Source organism: Chiloscyllium punctatum, chromosome 4 (assembly GCF_047496795.1).
Source record: "Chiloscyllium punctatum isolate Juve2018m chromosome 4, sChiPun1.3, whole genome shotgun sequence".
Classification (NCBI taxonomy): domain Eukaryota; kingdom Metazoa; phylum Chordata; class Chondrichthyes; order Orectolobiformes; family Hemiscylliidae; genus Chiloscyllium; species Chiloscyllium punctatum.
The window spans coordinates 3,269,259-3,283,821 of NC_092742.1; the positions used below are offsets into that span (position 1 = coordinate 3,269,259).

The 14,563-nt window shown below is 51.8% G+C and overlaps 1 protein-coding gene across 4 annotated transcripts in view; it reads right to left on the minus strand.

Moving 5' to 3' along the window:
* The window catches only part of ift43 (intraflagellar transport 43 homolog (Chlamydomonas)), a 128,818-nt gene that overhangs the window by 64,051 nt on the left and 50,204 nt on the right, over window positions 1–14,563 (minus strand). The gene's annotated exons all lie outside the window — the stretch shown is intronic.

Genomic DNA, 14,563 nt, shown 5'->3' on the forward strand with positions numbered 1-14,563 from the left:
GGAGGGTCAGTGCTGAGGGAATACTGCACTGTCGGAGGGTCAGTACTGAGGGAGTGCCGCATTGTCGGAGGGTCAGTGCTGAGGGAGTACTGCACTGTCGGAGGGTCAGTGCTGAGGGAGCGCCGCACTGTCGGAGGGTCAGTACTGAGGGAGTGCCGCATTGTCGGAGGGTCAGTGCTGAGGGAGTACTGCACTGTCGGAGGGTCAGTGCTGAGGGAGCGCCGCACTGTCGGAGGGTCAGTACTGAGGGAGTGCCGCATTGTCGGATGGTCAGTGCTGAGGGAGTACTGCACTGTCGGAGGGTCAGTGCTGAGGGAGTGCCGCACTGTCGGAGGGTCAGTGCTGAGGGAGTACTGCACTGTCAGAGCGTCAGTGCTGAGGGAGTGCCCAACTGTCGGAGGGTCAGGGCTGAGGGAGTGCCGCACTGTCGGAGGGTCAGTACTGAGGGAATACTGCACTGTCGGAGGGTCAGTGCTGAGGGAATACTGCACTGTCGGAGGGTCAGTGCTGAGGAAGAATACTGCAAAAGAGACGAAGAGAGAGAGGGACAGGGATGGTTTGACAGAAAGAGCTTCACAACGTGGGAGAGACATTGATTCAGAGACATGACAGACAAGACAGATGGGATAGCAGGAGAGATAGAGGCAGGGTTGGAGAGAGAGAGTGAGTGAGAGAGAGAGGGTAGAGTGAGTAAACAAGAGATTGTCAGACACAGCATGAAAGACAGTTGTGGGAAAGTGTTTAATTGGGAGTGCGAGAAAAGGAGACAAGGAGGGAAAGTGAGACAGAAACTGATTTGAGAAGAGACTGTGAGACAGTAAGGGCAAGAGAGAGTGTTATACAGGGAGAGAGAGTGTGTCAGAGATAGATGAAGGGGTAGAGAGAGAAAATGAGTAAGGGAGAGATACAGAGGAAGAGAGAGACTAGGGAAACAGAGAGAGAGACAGAAAGAGAAAGAATAAGAGAGTGAGTGATAGACAGGAAGAAGGAGAAAAAGAGAGAGGTATAAGAGATTGTGAAATGGGGAGAGCATGTCAGTGAGAAAGGGAGAAAGCAGATATCAGGTAGAATGAGTGAGAAAGAGTGAAACAGAAACAAATAGAGAGAAGCAGACAGATGGACACATATAGAGAGGGAGACAGAGAAATAGAAGCAGGGATAGAGAGACAGAAGGACAGCAGGAGAGAGAGGGAAAGACAGGAAGAGAGGAAAGAGAAGAATTAGAAACACAAAGATACAGGGACAGAGTGAGAGAGACAGACAGGGAAAAGGATAACGGACAAACTATCAGAGAGAGAGAGAGAGAAGTAGGGATAGATAAAGAAGAGACGGAGAATAAGATGGGAGAAAGAGAGACATACATTAAGAAAGAGAGGGGAAAGACAGGGAGAGACGGACAGACATAAAAAGCCACAGAGACAAGGATACACACACTATATATATAAAGAGAGAGAGACAGACACACATAGACAGAGAGTGACAACTGAGAGTGAGATTTGAGGGAGAAACAGACAGTGAAAGGGAGAGAGAAAGTAGCAGCAAAAGAAAAAAAATAGATCACAGTTGCTCAGTGGTTAGCACTGCTGCCTCACAGCACCAGGGTCCCAGGTTCGATTCCAGCCTCGGGTGACTGTCTGTGTGAGTTTGTACATTCTCCCCGTGTCTGCGTGGGTTTCCTCTGGGTGCTCTAGTTTCGTCCCACGGTCCAAAGACGTGCAGGTCAGGTGAACTGACCATGCTAAACTGACCATAGTTGTTAGGTAAAGCACAGCAGGTCAGGCAGCATCCAAGGAGCAGGAGAATCGACGTTTCGGGCAGGAGCCCTTCTTCAGGAACTGAAGATTCCTGAAGAAGGGCTCATGCCCAAAATGTTGATTCTCCTGCTCCTTGGATGCTGCCTGACCTGCTGCGCTTTTCCAGCAACACAATTTCAGCTCTGATCTCCAGCATCTGCAGTCCTCACTTTCTCCTAGTTGTTAGGTTCATTAGTCAGAGGGGGTGGGTTACTCTTTGGAGGGTGGGTGTGGATTTGTTGGGGCGAAGGGCCTGTTTCCACACTGTAGGGAATCTAATCTAATCAAATTACAAAATTGAACAAATGAGAGAGAGAGAGAGAGAGAGACAGATGGAGAGATGCAAAACAATGCCAGGGAATATGCAGCTGCAAGGTGAGAGTGGAATCAGTCAGTGAGCAGTTAATTGTATCTTGATGAATACATGACATGGTGAGCCATTCCTTCCAACAATTATACAGTTCCTATTCTGTGAAGCTCCTGGTGAGTGTAACTGACCGGAGACAGGAGCATACTGACTATCGGCTCAGACTCCAGACTGTGCCAGCATTAAGCCAATGCTGCCCTCTGCTGTATGATACAGACTGATTGTATGGCAGATTGAAAGGAAACCAATTCCCTTTCCATTCTCACACTGCAGCAGAGAAACAATCCAAACCAAGCAATCACTCTCACACTTACAGTCCAGGAAGGAGCTAGGCTATCTATTCAGTTTGCACTGCCTCTTTGAAAGCAATATCAAATTCATTCCAATGTTCTGCCCTTTCCCAAAAATCCTGCAATACCATCCCTACAAGTGAACAAATAGTCATAATTTTACAGGAATTTAGCACAGCCCACTGAGTCTGTACCAGTCAAAAGCAGCCACATAATTATTCTAATCCCATACTCCAGCACCTGGCCCATAGCCTGGTGTGCCCTGGCAAACTAAACAGCCATACCATGGCCTCGAAACAATCCAGGACTTGAGAAGCTTCTGGTCAGCTGGCAGGGGAGGAGTGCTTCAGAGCACAGGACTTGCCTGCTCCAGCCACTTTGCTTTTCTAAATCAGAATCAAAGAAACCCCCTACAGTGTGCAAACAGGCCCTTTGGCCCAACAAGACCACACTGACCCAGACCATTACCCTACCTCATTACTCCACACTGACCCAGACCATTACCCTACCTCATTACTCCACACTGACCCAGACTGGTGGGGGTCAGTGAGTGGGTACAGCGTGGACTGGTGGGGGTCAGTGAGTGGGTACAGCACGGACCCGTGGGGGGTCAGTGAGTGGGTACAGCACGGACCCGTGGGGGGTCAGTGAGTGGGTACAGCGCGGACTGGTGGTGGTCAGTGAGTGGGTACAGCACGGACCTGTGGGGGGTCAGTGAGTGGGTACAACACGGACCCGTGGGGGGTCAGTGAGTGGGTACAGCACGGACCCGTGGGGGGTCAGTGAGTGGGTACAGCACGGACCTGTGGGGGGTCAGTGAGTGGGTACAGCATGGACCCATGGGGGGTCAGTGAGTGGGTACAGCACGGACCTGTGGGGGGTCAGTGAGTGGGTACAGCACGGACCTGTGGGGGTCAGTGAGTGGGTATGGTGCGGACCTGTGGGGGTCAGTGAGTGGGTATGGTGCGGACCTGTGGGGGGTCAGTGAGTGGGTACAGCGCAGACTCGTGGGGGGACAGTGAGTAGGTACAGAACGGACCCATGGGGGGGTGAGTGAGTGGGTACAGCACAGACCCCTGGGGGGTCAGTGAGTGGGTATAGCATTGACACGTGGGGGCCAGTGAGTGGGTACAGCGCGGACCCATGGGGGGTGAGTGAGTGGGTCAGCAGGGACCCGTGGGGGGACAGTGAGTGGGTACAGCACGGACCCGTGGGGGTCAGTGAGTGGGTGGAGCATGGACCCGTGGGGGTCAGTGAGTGCGTACGGCACGGACTCGTAGGGGGTCAGTGAGTGGGTACAGCGTGGACCCCTGGGGGTCAGTGAGTAGGTACAGCACAGACCCATGGGGGGGTCAGTGAGTGGGTACAGCACGGACCCTTGGGGGGGGGCGGGGGTCAGTGAGTGGGTACAGCACGGACCTGTGGGGGTTAGCGAGTGGGTACAATTTGACCCGTGGGGCGTGAGTGGGTACAGCATGGACCGGTGGGGGTCAGTGAGTGGGTACAGCATGGACCGGTGGGGGTCAGTGAGTGGGTACAGCATGGACCTGTGAGGGTCAGTGAGTGGGTACAGCATGGACCTGTGAGGGTCAGTGAGTGGGTACAATTTGGATCCATGGGGGTCAGTGAGTGGGTAAAGCACGGACCCGTGGGGGTCAGTGAGTGGGTACAGCACGGACCCGTGGGGGGTCAGTGAGTGGGTACAATTTGGATCCATGGGGGTCAGTGAGTGGGTACAGCATGGACCTGTGAGGGTCAGTGAGTGGGTACAATTTGGATCCATGGGGGTCAGTGAGTGGGTAAAGCACGGACCCGTGGGGGTCAGTGAGTGGGTACAGCGCGGACCCGTGGGGGTCAGTGAGTGGGTACAGCACGGACCCGTGGGGGGTCAGTGAGTGGGTACAGCACGGACCCGTGGGGGTCAGTGAGTGGGTACAGCATGGACCCCTGGGGGTCAGTGAGTGGGTACAGCATGGACCCCTGGGGGGTCAGTGAGTGGGTACAGCGCGGACCCGTGGGGGTCAGTGAGTGGGTACAGCACGGACCCGTGGGGGTCAGTGAGTGGGTACAGCATGGACCCCTGGGGGGTCAGTGAGTGGGTACAGCGCGGACCCGTGGGGGTCAGTGAGTGGGTACAGCACGGACCCGTGGGGGGTCAGTGAGTGGGTACAGCACGGACCCGTGGGGGGGTCAGTGAGTGAATAGAGCATGGACCCCTGGGGGTCAGTGAGTGGGTACAGCATGGACCCCTGGGGGTCAGTGAGTGAATGGAGCATGGACCCCTGGGGGTCAGTGAGTGGGTACAGCATGGACCCCTGGGGGTCAGTGAGTGGGTACAGCATGGACCCCTGGGGGTCAGTGAGTGGGTACAGCATGGACCCCTGGGGGTCAGTGAGTGGGTACAGCGCGGACCTGTGGGGGTCAGTGAGTGAATGGAGCATGGACCCCTGGGGGTCAGTGAGTGGGTACAGCACGGACCCGTGGGGGGGTCAGTGAGTGAATGGAGCATGGACCCCTGGGGGTCAGTGAGTGGGTAAAGCGTGGACACTTGGGGGGGGGTCAGTGACTGGGTACAGCATGGACCCATGGGGGTCAGTGAGTGAATGGAGCATGGACCCCTGGGGGTCAGTGACTGGGTACAGCACGGACCCGTGGGGGTCAGTGAGTGGGTACAGCACGGACCTGTGGGGGTCAGTGAGTGGGTACAGCGCAGACCCGTGGGGGGTCAGTGAGTGGGTACAGCACGGACGGGTGGGGGTCAGTGAGTGGGTACAGCGCGGACCTGTGGGGATCAGTGAGTGGGTACAGCGCAGACCCGTGGGGGGTCAGTGAGTGGGTACAGCACGGACGGGTGGGGGTCAGTGAGTGGGTACAGCGCAGACCCGTGGGGGGTCAGTGAGTGGGTACAGCACGGACGGGTGGGGGTCAGTGAGTGGGTACAGCACGGACCCGTGGGGGTCAGTGAGTGAATGGAGCATGGACCCGTGGCGGTCAGTGAGTGGGTAAAGCGCGGACACTTGGGGGGGGGTCAGTGATTGGGTAAAGTACGGACCTGTGGGGGTCAGTGATTGGGTAAAGCACGGACCCGTGGGGGTCAATGAGTGGGTACAGCACGGACCTGTGGGGGTCAGTGAGTGGGTATGGTGCGGACCTGTGGGGGTCAGTGAGTGGGTATGGTGCGGACCTGTGGGGGTCAGTGAGTGGGTATGGTGCGGACCTGTGGGGGGTCAGTGAGTGGGTACGGTGCGGACCTGTGGGGGGTCAGTGAGTGGGTACAGCGCAGACTCGTGGGGGGACAGTGAGTAGGTACAGAACGGACCCATGGGGGGGTGAGTGAGTGGGTACAGCACAGACCCCTGGGGGGTCAGTGAGTGGGTATAGCATTGACATGTGGGGGCCAGTGAGTGGGTACAGCGCGGACCCATGGGGGGTGAGTGAGTGGGTACAGCACGGACCCGTGGGGGGACAGTGAGTGGGTACAGCACGGACCCGTGGGGGTCAGTGAGTGGGTGGAGCATGGACCCGTGGGGGTCAGTGAGTGCGTACGGCACGGACTCGTAGGGGGTCAGTGAGTGGGTACAGCGTGGACCCCTGGGGGTCAGTGAGTAGGTACAGCACAGACCCATGGGGGGGGTCAGTGAGTGGGTACAGCACGGACCCTTGGTGGGGGGCGGGGGTCAGTGAGTGGGTACAGCACGGACCTGTGGGGGTTAGCGAGTGGGTACAATTTGACCCGTGGGGCGTGAGTGGGTACAGCGTGGACCGGTGGGGGTCAGTGAGTGGGTAAAGCACGGACCCGTGGGGGTCAGTGAGTGGGTACAGCACGGACCCGTGGGGGGTCAGTGAGTGGGTACAATTTGGATCCATGGGGGTCAGTGAGTGGGTAAAGCACGGACCTGTGAGGGTCAGTGAGTGGGTACAGCATGGACCTGTGAGGGTCAGTGAGTGGGTACAGCACGGACCCGTGGGGGTCAGTGAGTGGGTACAGCACGGACCTGTGGGGGTCAGTGAGTGGGTACAGCGCAGACCCGTGGGGGTCAGTGAGTGAATGGAGCATGGACCCCTGGGGGTCAGTGAGTGGGTAAAGCGTGGACACTTGGGGGGGGGCAGTGACTGGGTACAGCACGGACCCGTGGGGGTCAGTGAGTGGGTACAGCACGGACCCGTGGGGGTCAGTGAGTGGGTACAGCACGGACCTGTGGGGGTCAGTGAGTGGGTACAGCACGGACCCGTGGGGGTCAGTGAGTGGGTACAGCACGGACCTGTGGGGGTCAGTGAGTGGGTACAGCGCAGACCCGTGGGTGTCAGTGAGTGGGTACAGCACGGACGGGTGGGGGTCAGTGAGTGGGTACAGCACGGACCCGTGGGGGTCAGTGAGTGAATGGAGCATGGACCCGTGGCGGTCAGTGAGTGGGTAAAGCGCGGACACTTGCGGGGGGGTCAGTGATTGGGTAAAGCACGGACCCGTGGGGGTCAGTGATTGGGTAAAGCACGGACCCGTGGGGGTCAATGAGTGGGTACAGCACGGACCCGTGGGGGGTCAGTGAGTGGGTACAGCACGGACCTGTGGGGGTCAGTGAGTGGGTACAGCACGGACCCGTGGGGGTCAGTGAGTGAATGGAGCATGGACCCCTGGGGGTCAGTGAGTGGGTACAGCACGGACCCGTGGGGGGGGTCAGTGAGTGGGTGGAGCATGGACCCGTGGGGGTCAGTGAGTGGGTACAATTTGGATCCATGGGGGTCAGTGAGTGGGTACAGCACGGACCCGTGGGGGGGTCAGTGAGTGGGTCCAGCACGGACCTGTGGGTGGGTCAGTGAGTGGGAGGAGCACAGACCCCTGGGGGGGGTCAGTGAGTGGGTACAGTACGGACCTGTGGGAGCCAGTGAGAGGGTATAGCACGGATCTGTGGGGGTCAGTGAGTGGGTACAGTACGGACCGGAGGGGGTCACTGAGTGGGTACAGCACGGACCCATGGGGGGGGTCAGTGAGTGGGTACAGCACGGACCAGAGGGGGTCAGTGAGTGGGTACAGCACGGACCCATGGGGGGGGTCACTGAGTGGGTACAGCACGGACCCATGGGGGGGGTCAGTGAGTGGGTACAGCACAGACCCATGGCGGTCAGTAAGTGGGTACATGACGGACCCATGAGGGTCAGTGAATGGGGTGCCCACCCCATCCACTTTTCTCAAAGACCGTTCCCTCCGTGACTACCTGGTCGGGTCCACGCTCCCCAACAACCCACCCTTCGATCCTGGCACTTTCCACTGCCACCGCAGGAACTGTAAAACCTGTGCCAACACCTCCTCCCTCACCTCTATCCAAGGCCCTAAAGGAGCCTTCCACATCCATCAAAGTTTTACTTGCACATCCACTAATATCATTTATTGTATCCGTTGCTCCCGATGTGGTCTCCTCTACTTTGGGGAGACTGGGCGCCTCCTAGCAGAGCGCTTTAGGGAACATCTCCGGGACACCCGCACCAATCAACCACACCGCCCCGTGGCCCAACATTTCAACTCCGCCTCCGACTCTGCCAAGGACATGGAGGTCCTGGGCCTCCTCCACTGCCACTCTCTCACTACCAGATGCCTGGAGGAAGAACGCCCTTTATCAACCCTTTCCTGATGAACGGCTTATGCCCAAAATATCGATTCTCCTGCCCCTCGGATGCTGCCTGGCCTGCTGTGATTTTCCTGCACCACCCTCTCGTCTCTGACCTCCAGCATCTGCAGTCCTCACTTTTTTCAAATGTGCGGTTCTGCACTTTGTCAGGAAGAATACAGGATTTCAATACTGACTAAATGGGGAAAGACTGCAGAAAGCTGCAGCACAGAGGGATCAGGGAGTCCTTGTGCATAAATCACAAAAAGCCAGCATCCACATTCGACAGCTAAAAGGGAAGGCCAATGGGTTGGTGGCCTTTATTTCAAAGGGAACGGAGTATAAACATTGGGAAACCTTGCCAAAAGTATATCAGACATGGATCAGATCACAGTTGGAGTGCTGTTAGTAGTAACAATACTAAGGGAAGTTATACTGGCATTGGGGGCAGTCCAGAGAAGGTTCACTAGCTAATACCAGGTATGGACAGAGGGTCTTATGAGGAGAGGTTGAGTAGGTTGGACCTGTACTCCTTAAGAGTTTAGAGGAATGACAGGCAACTTTATTTAAACATACAAATATCTTAAATGCCTTGACAGGATAGATGCAGAAAGGATGTTTGCCCTTGTGGGACAGTGTAAGACCAAAGGGTATAGGGTTGCTCATTTAAGTCAGTGATGATGAGGAAGGTAGTGAATCTGTGATATTCTTTACCAACGGGGCTGTCACAGATTTTTATTCAGTCAGGGAATCAAGAGTTATGGTGCTATAGACCAGGCCAGATCCCCCTCAAAATATTTTAAGGTGGTAGCCAAGATGCTAACTTTTTTTTATTTGAAAGGCAAATGTGAAGTTCTGTGTCCAGATGCGATTGGACTGGTCAGACCTTTCAACATTAAACCAAATACAACTTACCTAAACACTATAGTTAAAACAAACCCCAAGAAAGAGGGACTTAGTAACTCTATTGGAAAACTTAACAGAATAATAGATCCAGTAACTAATACTAATCAACTGTTCCAGTACAGTAACATCCCATAAACACACCCTTTGGCAAAAAGGAAAATTCAGACAGATTCTCACATGCAGTTCTCCAATCCAGGAGGAAAAAAGCATTAAGAGAGAAGTCAGAGAGAGTAGCAGCCAGGAAACATTCACTGAAACTTCCAACTCTGTTGAGACCCCAATAGCTTCTGATGTTACTGAGAAACCAAAACCCAGAGATGCTAATCTGTGAGAGCTGGCCACACCCATTCAGGCTGCAGTTAAACAAACACAAGGCCTCCCAAGCTGTTTATTCAAGTGGTAGTCACTACCTAGCTCTCGTTCAATCTCACTCCTAAAATAAACCAGGACAAAATAACTTCTACAAACGACAGCCTTGTCACAATGGGGAAAAGGCAGAAAAGTAGAGTTGAGGATTATCAGATGAGCCATTATCTCATTGGACGAGGACCAGACTTGATGGGCTAAATGGCCTTCATCCACTCCTACATCTTATGATCTTATGGTCAAATATCAGCAGAATGCTCACCTAGAGGAAACAAAAACTGAAGCTGACTATGCACTCACTGGCCCTTGAGCAATAAACTGTCCAACAGTGCTGGTGGTGCTGCCTATTTAGGTATAGATGTGTCAGATTGACTGGCGATTCTCGTCTTTTGTGTTTTGAAGAAGTAACAAATAAGATTGATGAGGGCAGAGCGGTGGATGTGATCTATATGGACTTCAGTAAGGTGTTCAACAAGGTTCCCCATGGGAGACTGATTAGCAAGATTAGATCTCATGGAATACAGGGAGAACTAGCCATTTGGATACAGAACTGGCTCAAAGGTAGAAGACAAAGGGTGGTAGTGGAGGGTTGTTTTTCAGACTGGAGGCCTGTGACCAGTGGAATGCCACAAGGATCGGTGCTGGGTCCACTATTTTTCATCACTTCGATAAAAGATTTGTGAGCTTAAGAGGTATAGTTAGTAAGTTTGCAGATGACACCAAACTTGGAGGTGTAGTGGACAGTGAAGAAGGTTTCATCAGATTACAACAGGATCTTGACCAGATGGGCCAATGGGCTGAGAAGTGGCAGATGGAGTTTAATTCAGGTAAATGCGAAGTGCTGCATTTTGGTAAAGCAAATCTTAGCAGGACTTATACACTTAATGGTAAGGTCCTAGGGAGTGTTGCTGAACAAAGAGACCTTGGAGTGCAGGTTCACAGCTCCTTGAAAGTGGAGTTGCGGGTAGATAGGATAGTGAAGAAGGCGTTTGGTATGCTTTCCTTTATTGGTCAGAGCATTGAGTACAGGAACCAAAAGAGAAAATGCTGGAAAATCTCAGCAGGTCTGGCAGCATCTGTAAGGAGAGAAAAGAGCTGACGGTTCGAGTCTAACTGACCTTTTGTCAAAGCTAAAAAAAAGGGAGAAATAGGGAGGTATTTATACTCGGTTGAGAGAAGGTGAGTCATGGCTCCAGAAGCAAAGGTAGCAATAAAGAGGTGATAATGACAGTGCATAGAGAGATTATAGAGAGAGGAGCTGTGAATGACCAAGGCTGAAGCCAGTGCTATGTGACAAAATATGTGGGGGATCGCGGGGGGGGGGGGGGGATGGGGGGGAGATGGGTGAAGCAGAGGCAAAATGGAAAACCGGGGAGAAGGGTAGAAAGGGGGAAGAGGAGAGGAAAAAGGTGATGAGAGAGTGGGGAGTGTGAGAGAAAGAGAGACAATCGAGAAATAAGAGGTACAGAACGTGAAACAAATATATTAAAAAAATAAATAAAATGAATGAAATAAAATTACGGAGCAGAATGAAAACAGAGGGGTTGAGATGGGATAATCATCAGATAAGTTGTTGAATTCAATGTTGAGACCGTCAGGCTGTAATGTGCCTCGTCGGAAGATGAGATGCTGTTCCTCCAGTTTGTGTTGAGCTTCACTGGAACATTGTAGCAGACCAAGGACAGACATGTGGGTATGGGAGCAGGATTGGGTGGTGAAGTGGCAACCACAGACTCAATCAGGTCCTGGACCTTCCCGTGGTTGCCACTTCACCACCCAATCCTGCTCCCATACCCACATGTCTGTCCTTGGCCTGCTGCAATGTTCCAGTGAAGCTCAACACAAACTGGAGGAACAGCATCTCATCTTCCGACGAGGCACATTACAGCCTGACGGTCTCAACATTGAATTCAACAACTTATCTGATGATTATCCCATCTCAACCCCTCTGTTTTCATTCTGCTCCGTAATTTTATTTCATTCATTTTATTTATTTAAAAAAATTTTTTTTCACGTTCTGTACCTCTTATTTCTCGATTGTCTCTCTTTCTCTCACACTCCCCACTCTCTCATCACCTTTTTCCTCTCCTCTTCCCCCTTTGCTACCCTCTCCCCTGTTTTCCATTTTGCCTCTGCTTCACCCATCTCCCACCCCCCCCCCCGATCCCCCACATATTTTGTCACATAGCACTGGCTTCAGCCTTGGTCATTCACAGCTCCTAATCTCCCTATAATCTCCCTATGCACTGTCATTATCACCTCTTTATTGCCACCTTTGCTTCTGGAGCCATGACTCACCTTCTCTCAGCCGAGTATAAATACCTCCATATTTCTCCCTTTTTTTTAGCTTTGACAAAGGGTCAGTTAGACTCGAAACGTCAGCTCTTTTCTCTCCTTACAGATGCTGCCAGACCTGCTGAGATTTTCCAGCATTTTATTTTTGGGTTTCAGATTCCAGCATCTGCAGTAATTTGCTTTTATTGAGTACAGGAGTTGGGAGGTCATGTTGCAGCTGAACAGGACATTTGTTAGGCCACTGTTGGAATATTGTGTGCAATTCTGATCTCCCTCCTATCGGAAAGATGTTGTGAAACTTGAAAGCTTTCAGAAAAGATTTACAAGGATGTTGCCAGGGTTGGAGGATTTGAGCTACAGGGAGAGGCTGAACAGGCTGGGGCTGTTTTCCCTGGAGTGTCGGAGGCTGAGGGGTGACCTTATAGAGGTGTATAAAATCATAAGGGGCATAGATAGGATAAATAGACAAAGTCTTTTCCCTGGGGTGGGGGAGTTCAGAACTAGAGGGCATAGGTTTAGGGTGAGAAGGGAAAGATATAAAAGAGACCTAAGGGGCAACTTTTTCACTCAGAGGGTGGTACGTGTATAGAATGAGCTGCCAGAGGAAGTGGTGGAGGCTGGTACAATTACATTTAAAAGGCATCTGGATAGGTATATGAATAGGAAGGGTTTGGAGGGATATGGACTGGATGCTGGCAGGTGGGGCTAGATTGGGTTGGGATATCTGATCGGCGTGGACGGGTCGGACCGAAGGGTCTGTTTCTGTGCTGTACATCTCTATGAGTCTATGATTCTATAACGTCGATTATATACATTCACATACTAAAGATTAACTGGCTGCAGTGTCCATACAGGAGCAGGTGTGAATGCTGAAAGAAATGATGGTCATTTTGTATGTTTTAAACAATCGCAGTCACCAGTTACAAAGGACAATAAGAAACCTCACCACTGAACCTGTCAGAAGTTAGCAGGATTCTCAAAGCATGATAACATCAGATACATATTTATGCAACAAATTAAACCTATAAAATACAGGAGAAGTATAGGACAATGGAGGTTCTGGTGATGTGGTCAGTAGAAGCGATCAGCTATTGGTTCCTAGAGGAGCCAATGGTATGTGAGTGTTGGCACCTATATGCAGGTGGATGTGTCTTACTGACCTGATTTAACAGAGTCAGCTAGATCCCGCCGGTGTTTCCCAGACCTGAAACTGGTGTTGGAGATCAAGAATGCAGCACAGTATTCCCTAATAAACCTATATCCCATCAACAGGGCCACATTTCAAAATCCTCAATAAAGCCGTCATACACAGAGCAAGTAGAAACTCTGGCTGAAATCAATGCCTACCCTCCACTCCAAGGGGAGCAGGGCTAATACCACTTGAAGCACCTCTGTGGCTGGCTCAGTGCTTTACCAATATCAGCACCCTACATAAGATTATCAGCACCCTACATTAGTGGGCGGCACGGTGGTACAGTGGTTAGCCCTGCTGCCTCACAGCGCCAGAGACCTGGGTTCAATTCCCGCCTCAGGTGACTGACTGTGTGGAGTTTGCACATTCTCCCCGTGTCTGCGTGGGTTTCCTCCGGGTGCTCCGGTTTCCTCCCACAGTCCAAAGATGTGCAGGTTAGGGTGAATTGGCCATGCTAAATTGCCCGTAGTGTTAGGTTAGGGGTATGGGTGGGTTGCGCTTCGGCGGGTCGGTGTGGACTTGTTGGGCCGAAGGGCCTGTTTCCACACTGTAATGTCATCTAATCTAAAAAAATAGACAGCAAAGAATAAGCAATAGGAGTATAGGGCCACTTAAACCTATTCCAGCATTCAAACAATCTTTCCAATTTCCTGTCCTCTCCTCATATCTCTTGCTTCCATGAGATCAAAATCTATTAATCTCAGTCTTGAATATCGTGAACATCCTGGGTTAGAGAATTCCATGTATACACCTTTTAAGTGAAGTTATTTCACTTCCTCTCCACCTAAAATGATTAGGCCCTTATCCTGACACTGTGCCATCCTGTTCTAGATTTCCAGCTAGGGAGAAACAATCTGTTGGTATGGAATGTATCAAGATCCCTCAGAGTTCTGTTGAACTCAATGAAATTTCTCTTTTTTCTAAATTGCAGAGAAAATTGACTCAATTTACTCAGTTTCTGATCGCAGGAACTAACTTATAGAGTGTTGTTAGAGCTGCACCCATCCAGGCAAGTGGGGAGTATTCCATCACACTTTTGACTTGTGCCTTGTAGATGGTGGATAGACCTTTGGAGGCTGGGGGTGGGGTGGGGAGGTGAAGGGGTTTAGGAGGTGAGCTACTTACCACAGTGTTTCTGGCCTGTTTACAGCTGCTGGTAATACCATTGAATGTCAAGAGGCGGTTTTTAGCTTGTCTCTTAGTGATGATGGCCATAGCCTGACACTTGTGTGGTGTAAATGTTACTTGCCCCTTGTCAGCCCAAGCCTGGATATGTCCACATCCTGTTGCATTTGAACACTGACTGCTTCAGAATTCAAGCAACATATTAGATTAGATTAGATTACATTACAGTGTGGAAACAGGCCTTTCGGCCCAACAAGTCCACACCGACCCGCCGAAGCGCAACCCACCCATACCCCTACATTTACCCCTTACCTAACACTACGGGCAATTTAGCATGACCAATTCACCTGGCCTGCACATCTTTGGACTGTGGGACTGTTCATTTCTATCCAAATATTATCCATTCTTATCAAGGACTTCATGAAGCCTGGTAACCATCATTGAATTTGTAACTGAACAAGCAAGTTGCAACTCTTTCATTTTAAAACTCAAAATTCCTTCACTGTGTCTGTCTGTGTGACTGAGGGGGTTAATGATCAAAGAAGATTGAGCTTAGATTGTAGATATTAATTAGACTGCCTTGCTGGTTATCTTTGTTCTGCTAAGAAGATACATTCCTAAGAATA